This window comes from Sapajus apella, unplaced genomic scaffold (assembly GCF_009761245.1).
Source record: "Sapajus apella isolate SASKATOON/1434 unplaced genomic scaffold, GSC_monkey_1.0 scaffold1932, whole genome shotgun sequence".
In the NCBI taxonomy this organism is placed as follows: domain Eukaryota; kingdom Metazoa; phylum Chordata; class Mammalia; order Primates; family Cebidae; genus Sapajus; species Sapajus apella.
Genome location: NW_022438858.1, coordinates 2,102 through 11,826, shown reverse-complemented (window position 1 = coordinate 11,826; position 9,725 = coordinate 2,102). Strand labels below are relative to the sequence as shown.

Here is a 9,725-nt window from a genome sequence, read left to right as displayed (position 1 = left end):
GGGCCACTCCTGCCCTGCCTCCTCCTCTCCAGATGAGTTGATCCCCCGGGTTTGGCATCAGTCAGGGGTTCCTCACCCTAGTGAAGGGAGAAAAGGGGCACAGCCCTTGGTCACACAGGTGGGCTGAGTTGCAGGTGGGCTGCCTTTTTAAATTTTAGATTCAGGGGGATCATGTGCATGATTGTTACATGGGTATATTGTGTACTGGTGGAGATTGGGCTTCTAATGTACTCATCACCCAGATGTTGAATGCTGTTTCCAATAGATAGTCTTTCAACCCTCATCTCTCTCCCACCCTCTTCCCTTTTGGAGTCTCCAGCATCTCTTGTTTCCACTGGTATGTCCATCTGTACGCATTGTTTAGTTTCCTCTTATAAGGGAGAACATGCGGTGTTTGATTTTCTGTTTCTGAGTTAGTTCGCTTAGGATAATGGCCTCCGCCTCCATCATGTTGCTGCAAAGAACATAATTTCATTTTTTATGTCCGAATAATATTCCATAGTGTATATATACATCACATTTTATTTATCTGGTTAACCATTGACGGACACTTAGATTGGTTCCATGACTCTGCTATTGTGAATAGTGCTGAGATAAATGTATGAGTACAGGTGTCTTTTTAATATAATGATTTCCTTTCCTTTAGATAAATAACTAGTGGTTGAATTACTGAGTAACATGATAATTCTATTTTTAGTTCCTTGAGAAATCTCCATGCTGATTTCCATAGATGTTGAGTTAATTTACATTCCCACCATCAGGGTATGAACGTTTCCACTTCTCTACATCCACAACAACATCTGTTGTTTTTTAACTTTTTAAAAATAGCCATTCTGACTGGTGTAAGATGATATCTCAGAGTGGAATTCATTTGTCTTTCTCTAATAATTGGTGATATTGAGAATTTTTTCATGTGTTTGCTGCTTATATTTCTTCTTTTGAGAAATGTCTGTTTATACCTTTACTCAGTTTTTAATGGAGCTGCTTGCTTTTTCTGTTTAGTTGTTTGACATTCTTATATATTCTGAATATTAGTCCTTTGTTGGAAGCATAATTTGCAAATATTTTCCCCCATTCTGTAAATTGCAGGCATATTCTGAGTTTCTCATATTTTGAAGTCTATGTCTCTAGCAAGACTAAGAAATTTTCCCTGAATTATTCCTCCATGTAAGTTTTCCAGTTTGCTTACCTTTTCTTCTTCTCTCTCAGGAATGCCTATAAGTTATAGGGTTGGTGATTTTATATAATCCTGTGTTGCTTTGTTCGTGTTTAAAATTCTTTTTATTTTTGTCAGACTATGTTCACTCAAAAGACCATTCTTCAAGATCTGAGTTTCTTCTGATTGGATTGTTAAAGCTTTTAACTGTATTTTGAAATTCATTAAGTATATTTTTTATTTCCAGAAGTTCCTTTTCTTAAAAAAGGTATTTATCTCTTCCTTCATTTCCTGGATTGTTTTCATGGTTACTTTGTGTTAGTTTTCAACTTTCACTTGGCTGTCATTGACCTTCCCTGGATTCTATATTTTTAATTCTTTATCTTAAGTTTTGAGTTTTCATGTTGGTTGGGGCTTGCTTATTGCTAGAGAGCTAGTGTGATTATTTGATGCTGTCACAATTCAGATCTTTCATGGTGCCAGAATTTTTATGCCGGTTCCTTCACATCCGGAGGAGATGATACTTCTTATTTTTGCATTTATTTTCATTTATGTGGGATATTTTCTCTGTTATCCCCCCACCTTGAGGGTGTCACTGCAGAGCATGTTGGTAGGGGTTCTTGCTTTTCTCCTGAAGCCCTGTGCACTTTTTAGTGGGCTGTGCAGTTCAACCTGCAGGCCAGTAGGTGACACCCACAAATAAGAGTTGGCTGTGGCATAAACAGATGGGTGTGTCCTTGATCTTTGCTCACTGAGGTGCTCTCTATTGTTTCAGGTGATGGGCTGGACAGCGGAACGCCAGGTGCCCTGAGCTTTCTGCTCAGAGTAGGTTGGGAGGCGTGGAAGGGAGGATGCAGCTGGGCAGAGCTGGACCCCCTGGCTTTCCCACAAATGCCCCCAGTGATAAGCACAGGCATCAGCCCTTATGAGAGTGGCTGGGAGAGCTCCTGATGAAGTACATATAGGTCTCTGTGACGGGAGGGGGTGCTGCACTGGCTCCATGTCCTAGACAGGCAGGAATGCAATCAGCTTCCTTATCACACCCCTGTTCCGGGACTGGTGTCTCTCAGCTCAATTGCATGCTGTGGTCTGGCTCCAGCCACAGTGGCTGAGGCACAGGGAAACTGCCTGTCCTGTGTGCCTCTCTGCAGGAGTGGCTTCAGGGTGGGACCTCTGCACTTGGCCCAATACAGGCAGTTGCATGGCTGGCCTGTTCTCCAATGTGGCAATGCCACTGCCTCGTGGAGACGGGGGAGGGGCTCTCCCTCTCTGCCATGTGGGTGGGAGTCATCATGGCAGTGTTGGCTGGCTGGGTGGGCCCAACCTCAGGCCCAGAGAGCGTGGTCAGGTACCAGCGCTGTTGGAGTGGGCTAGGCAATTCCCCAGCTCCCACACCTCTCAGTGACCCACTAGATGGCACATAGAAGTCCTGATGGGGCTGGACCTGGATCCAGCTAGCCAGAGTTCAGGTGCTGGCTGTGATAGGGAGGGTCAGGCTGGTCCCCAGGAGCCTAACAGATCACAGGCCTGTGTGGGCTGGGCTTCCCAAAGGGCTCCAGGCCATAGCTGCAATGTTCAGCCACAGCAGGGTGGCAGTGCTGTGTGCCTTTCCCTCAGGAGGGCAGGACCCTTCAGGTGGGGCAATGAGCAATGGCAGTTGTTGGGCTCACGGCCTGCAGGCACTTCTCTCCCAAAGCTGGATTTTGCTGTTGGGAACTCAGGAAGGTGCCTGGCCTCCCTGCTCCCTCCCTGGCCTAGGGCAGCAGAGGCCAGGCTGTGGTGGAAAGGGTTAATGGGCAGCCTCTGGGGGTTGGGCTCTCAGAGGAACACTGAGCTGTGGCTGTCATGCTGAGGCAGGGGTGGGCAGTGGCATTGGCAGCCTGTCAGCAAAGCAGGCAACTCCCGTCTGGCAGAGAGCAGCAGCAGAGGGAAGCCAGGCAGTGCGTAGTCTGCCCACTCCTCTTTACCACAGCTGCGTTATCGGTCTTTGGGGCATGTAAAAGTGCCCAGTTCCCCTCCATGGTGGGGCAGCAGCAGCTGGCACCAGGCTGCTCAGGGATCAGAAGCCTGTGGGATCCATGTAGGCTTAAGCATTGCCTCTGCACAGCCTCAAGCAGGCTCCCTGTGTTCATCTGGGGGCCCGGGGCGATGAGGGAGCTCTCCTGGGAGGAGGATTGCAAAGATCTATGGCAGAGGTGTGAAATTTCAAGGTTCTCTCACTCACTCACCTCTTCCCTGTGTTAGGGAGCCCCTTTTCATTCCATGGGGGTCCCAGCTCGGCAGGCTTCCCTCTCCTCTGCGGTGTGTGAGTCCTGTCACATCTCTGGTGAATTTCAGTGTGCTCTCCTAGAGGATCTGTTTGAAGTGTTAGTATGTACTCACTATTTTGATGCCTGAGGGGCACCCACTAGCTGTTTCTAGTCTCAGGCTGCCATTGTTCCACTGCCCCCTCCTCGAGGGGAGCAGCATACTTTTAGAAAACAAGTCTCACCTCAGAGCTGCCCCAAAACAGAAGTGTACAAAAGGGAACACGGTGGGCAATGCTTATTCCTCATTGTAGACCGGAGCTATGAGAACACACATTTCTGAGAGTCCACTGGCTGTCATGTGAAGCACCCCTGCAGAGCTGGAATAAGCCAGAGCAGATGAGGTTACGAGTAGTCCCACGTGGAACGACCAAGCTCACAAGAAGCCAGGGCACTTGTCACCTCTAAGTTGGCACAGAAAGGTCCAGGTCCCCAGGGGCACTGCAGGCCTCCATTGGTCATTCAGGGGCCTCAGCATGCAGGGGAAATGCTCTGCCAGGCAAGAGCATTCTTTGGAGATCACCTTCTGGTCAGCCAGACAGAAGGAGCAGGGCTAGGCTGGGTGGCAGACATGTGCACCTCCCACTGCCATGAGTTTAGACACATCCCCCTGAGCCTCGGGGAGGTTACAGTTCAGTAGTTGTGCTTCCAGGAAGGAGTTGGGGTAGATTTGTGGACAGTGCCCCGTCTCTGCTAGGACGCCAGTCACTGAGGGCAAGGATCCTGGAGCTTTAGATCTCCTACTGGTTTTCCCAGCCTAGTAGGAAAGCTCTCTTGATGGAAGACCCTGGTGGGACTTTTGGAGGCAGATGTGCACACCTGGTCTGAACACCTGTATTAGCTGAACCTCTTACAGAGGCTTAGAGACAGACTGCCGAGGAAAATGTACATGTGGGAGGTTTATTTTGTTTGGGAGTCCTCTGAGGAGCACCACAGTGAGGGACAGGATAAAGGCAGGAACCAGACCCACACAGAATGTGCTACAGGGAACATCTCAAATCAATGGGAAAATAAAGGCTATCCATTTGTAGGAAAATGTTATTAAGGCACTTTTCCTGGTGTCCTGAAACTTCAACTGTCAACCCAAGTGCCCCAGCAGGGAGGCATGGAGGTGATTGGGGCAGGGGATGCCTAGTGACAAGGTGAGCCCTCAAATCCCCCACCCCACATCCCCAACCAGGGGCTTGAGCCTCCGTGAGAGGAGGTGTGAGGTGGTTGGAAGTGTCAGGGGGCTGGGCTGGGCTTTAGCAACTGAGTCTTCTGACTGCAGCCCCGGGCCCTGTGCACTTCCCCAGGTTGCCCCCTTCCACGGTCTGGAGCTGAACCAGCAGGCCCTGCCAGATGGTGGCTGAACGATGAAGCTGCCTTAGTGCAGCACTCTGGTCATTTATCATTAAAGTGGCACAGCCGGAACTCCCAGAGTCAAGTGGGGCCTTGATACACACTAAGCCTCTACTCCGTGCTAGACCCTGGGTCCTCGGAGGTGGGATGTCGCCTCAGAACACTGGCGAGGTGTGTCAACTGTTTTATCCTCCTCGGGCGTGTGCTGCTGATCACCACGGGTGAATTGCTTTACACTCAGTCACACTTTGTGAGCCTGGCTTGCTTTCTTCACATTTAATAGATTAGGAAACCACAGGTCTGAGAATTTATAGCAGCTTGCTGAAGATCCCACAACTTTAAGTGGAGGAACTGGTAGTCAATGCAGAGCAGCTGTCTGCAGAGGTGTACCGGGCACTGGGTTCCTGTCCTCAAGGGCAGAACCTGCAGCCAGAAGTGGGGATATGGGGGAAGTGTCCACCTGCTTCCCTCAGAGGCTTACAGCCTGGAACATGTCTCCAGCCTCCTGCCAGGTCATCACCAGAGCCTGAAGCAACCCCTCCACCTGGCTGGCCAGTGGACCCAGCTCTGGGCTGGGGCGAGCCTCCCTCACCCCTGATGGTTGGGTGGACTGTCCTTCTGGCTGGCCCGGGCTACTACTGAGCTTGCTGCTCAGCCCCTCCCTCCGATCCCTCAGCTCAAGTCTCCAAGCCTGGGCTAATGGCTTAGGCTCTTTGAAGCCAGTAGCCTCCCCCAGACTCCCACCACGGATGGCTGCAGGACCCCTCTGCATGCACACATGGACAAGCACACATCCACACGCCTGTGTTGAAGCTCATGTGCCTACACAAAGCTGTGGTCTTCACACAGTTCCCCTGACCCCTTCTGTGAATACCAGGATTCCCTGAGTAGGCCCAGCATGTGGAGGAAGACAGAGGGGCAGGAGGGCTCTCCATTTCTCACGAGGATGTCCTGAGTAGGCCCAGCATGGACAGGAAGACAGAGGGGCAGGAGGGCCCTCCATGTCTCAAGCACTGCCTAGTGCTTCTGTCTGTGCTGTGCTGGGTAATTTACATATATGGTCAGGTAATCTATTGAAATATTCATTCTGTTTTGTGTTCTCTCTCTCTGTTTCTATTTTTATTTTGGCATCGAGATTTTTATTTACCTACCTTCCTGCTTTCTTTTAACATTATCAACATTATAAGCCAAAGTATTGTCTTTTTGACCAGGGTTGTGATAGGAACCCTCTTGTTACAAAGTGGTGGCCGATCTGTGCCTGTTTGATGATTTTCTGGCCCCTCTCAAGCTCTTGCTGTCACTTCTCTGTTCTTCCTCAGTTGTCCCTTAACAGTCTGTTCTAACGCCTATAAAACAGGGACTGAAGGTACCAGCCTCATTGTTACCAGGTTTAAGAGAAGGCCCAGCACTAAGACAAGCTCTCAGGAAAATTGAAACACTAGCTCCTCCTTGCCCCTCAATATAGCTCCTTCTCATCTGTCAGGGGCTGAGGAACTGCTGAACCTGTGAACCAAGCACACGGTGTGAGTCCGCAGGCCAGGTGAAGGCCTAGATGGTGAAGTACATGGGCCTTGTGACTCCACTGCTGACTCCCAGGCTAAGGAAGGACTGACTTAGCGAGCAGTTCTGAGACCGCTCAGCTCCGGGTTCCCTGTGGCTGTCTCCCACGTACCTCTGACGTGACCAGGGTTTGAGCAGGGGACTCTCAGTCCCCCGGACACACTTGGAATAGCATGAGGGGTTCAGCAAAGCCAAAAGCTGAGTGACCATCCCTGGGGAGTCGATGAGGGACACTGATAAAACAATTGCAAAGTTGGTGCCATTTGCTCTTTGGAAGAAGAGGCAGGACCTGAACAAGGACCGCAGCTGGAAGGTGAAACACAGGCCTGGCTCACAGCAGTGGCAGTGATCAGGCTTCCAGGGGCCATCAGGGGACATGCCCCAGGTACTGGGCCTGCGTCTCAGTCAGCTTGCTCAATTTCGCATTCACCTTGCCCTGGTGGGCTTCAGCCACTGCCTCATGCAGCTTCTTGGGCAGGACGTGAACCCCAGTGGGGTACTTATCTAGGTGGGTCCACAGCTCAAACTGCACCATCACCTGGTGGATGAAGGAGTCACTCATCACAAAGCCAGAATGGCCTATGGCACAACCCAGGCTGACCAGCCGACCCTCAGCCAGCAGGATGGTGTGGTGCCCGTTCTTCAGCCAGTACTCTTCCACCTGGGGCTTGATGGTCACCTTCTCCCCAGCGTTCTCGCTGAGCCTCTTGACATCAATCTCCACATCAAAGTGTCCAGTGTCACACAGGATCAAAGTGTCCAGTGTTACACATGATGGCCTCATTCTTCATCTGCTCTAAGTGCCAGCCAAGGACGATGTTGACACGGCCCATGGTGGTGACAAAGATGTTGCCTGACAGGCTTTGTCCACGGTGGCCGCCTCGTAGCCCTCCATGGCAGCCTGCAGTGCACTGATGGGGTTGATCTTGTGATGATGACATGGGCCTCACAACCCTGCAGGGCCTGGGCACATTGCCACAGCCTGCTACCACCGCTACCTTGCCAGGAATCGTCACCTCTGTGGCCCACTTGATGCCATCTATGGGGTCCTCCCAGCAGCCACAGAGCTTGTTGAACTTGCTCTTGGTGACAGTCACTGATGTTGATGGCAGGCACCTTCAGGATCCAACTGACCATCATCCTGTGTGGGTTGTGGACCCCAGCCATGGTCTCCTCAGAGGTGCCTCAGATGCCCAGCAAGATCTGTGGGTACTTAGTGTGGAAGAGGTTGGAGAGGTCACCCTCATCCTCCAGAATCATGTTCAGGGGCCCATCCTTGAATTAGCAACTGCTCGATGCACCACGGTTACTCCTTGCTCTTCTGCCCTTTCAGGCCTATACTGGAATGCCAGCCTTGGCAATGGCAACCAACACATGGTCCTGGGTGGGGAAGACGTTGCCGCTGGGGCCCCAGGCCAATGAGGGTGTCAATGTGGATGGCCGTCTCCATGGTCCTGTGCAGGCAGCCAGCCATGTGCGTGCCCGTTAGTGACTTGGAGGCCGAGTGCAGCTCCCGCATGGACGTCAGGCCTGGCATCTCATTCTCTGCAATGTTCGGGGCCTCCTGTCCCCAGGCGGCCAAGCCTATGTCAGTAACTTTGTAGGGCAGTTTGTCAGACAGGCTGGCAGCGCTTGTGATGGAGACAGGCAAAGGGGACTGAGCATTGGTCTGGGGACAAACACTGGGCAGGTGGCTCCGGGCAGGGCCTCACTCTCTTTCTCTCTCTCTGTCTGTCTCTCTGTCTCTCTCTCTCTCTCTCTCCCTCTCTCTCTCTCTCTCTCTGTGTGTGTGTGTGTGTGTGTGTGTGTGTGTGTGTTTTCTATTTTACATTTCAAGCAGATGGCTAGGCCCTTGGTATTACACAGGTGCTTGCAGTGTGTATTAGCCAGGGTTACCCAGAGAAATGGAACCAACAGGATATGTACAGGTATATGTGAGAGGAGTTTTATTATAGGAATGGGCTCATGTGGTTATGGAGACTGAAAAGTATCACAGTTTGCTATCTGCAAGCCACAGAACCAAGAATGACAGTGGTGTGCCTCAGTCTGAGTCCGACGGCCCAAGAATTAGAGGGTCAGGGGCGGGGGCAATGGCATAAGTCCAAATGCTGTGACCTGAAAGTTAGTGTCCCCTCAAGATTCATATGTTGAAATCCTAACCCCCAAGAGATGGTATGAGGAAGTGGGGGTTTGGGGAGGTGATTAGGTCACCAGGGTGGATCCTCATGGGTGGAATTAGTGCCTTTATAGAAGAGGCCCCCTCCACCATGGGAGGACAGAGAAGACATTGTTGGCCAAGAGATGCTAATGCGAACCAGAGAGCTGACTTACCGGAAACCTAATCCGCCTTGATATGGGCTTCCCAGCCTCCAGAACCATTTTAAATAAATTCCTGTTGTTTAAAAATTATACAGTTTGTGGTAGTTTCTTTATAGCAGGCAAAATGGACTAAGGTACAGTGGAAAGTGCCTGAAGTTAAACTCTCTTCCATCTTGTGTGAAGAGGAAACTCCTGAGAGGCGACGCTCAGTGTCTGTGAATGAGGGAGTGGGGAGGGAGGGAGGGAGCAGGCAGAGGTCAGGGGTGAGAGATGGAGCCTGCACACCACTGGACAAGCAGCGGGTCCCTAGAGGTGACCAGGCTCAGGGGCCCAGCCTCACCATGGCCACTGGGACTGAAGGGCCCACGCAGGCTGGACACTGGGTAAATGGGGAAGCTGAGAGGACTGCTGACCGGGGGATTCTGGACACTGGACTTTGACCCAGCCCTGGAGAAGGAGGAGCTCTTCAGGAGTATGTGAAAATTCTCCCTAAATATCAAGAGTTCCATTTCTAAATCATGAATCTTTTGATGAACCACCAACCTTGCAAAAATTTCACAGAACACTGGAGAATGTGGCCCCAGCTTGGGGGTGTTCACTTCTTCTATCAGCTGGAGAGTTTCCATGGAAAGTGTAAGAAAGCCTGCCTCAGGGTCCATATGGCAGATCCCAGCCTGAGCCTGCCTGCAGGCTGTGCAGAGGGAGGACCCAAAAGGAGGCCAGAAGGACAGGACGGTAGTGACTGCAGGTCCTGGGCTTGTGATCACAGGGCAGCCAGGCCTCAGCAGGACCACACATTGGAAAGCCCACAGGAACTCTGCTTAGGGTCTCCTTCAGGCTCCCCCGCTTCCTGGGCCATGCAGCCTCAGCCCAGCCCCTCCCCTCCCTCTGCACCTGCCCTCTCTGCCCCACCTCTGCCTCTCTGTGCACTTGGCTGTTAGTAGCCCTGCAGTCTGTGGTTGCTCGTCCTCTGTTCAGATGACCCCATGGCCGTGTTGCTGGGGAGAGATTCTGATGCTCTAGTCTCGGTCAAGGTGTCCCTG

At 51.5% G+C, this 9,725-nt stretch overlaps 1 pseudogene; it reads right to left on the bottom strand.

Annotated features, from left to right (window-relative positions):
* Positions 1 to 5,161: 5,161 nt before the first annotated feature.
* On the bottom strand, positions 5,162 to 7,978 carry LOC116547039 (annotated as a pseudogene).
* Between the last annotated feature and the right edge of the window lie 1,747 nt (positions 7,979 to 9,725).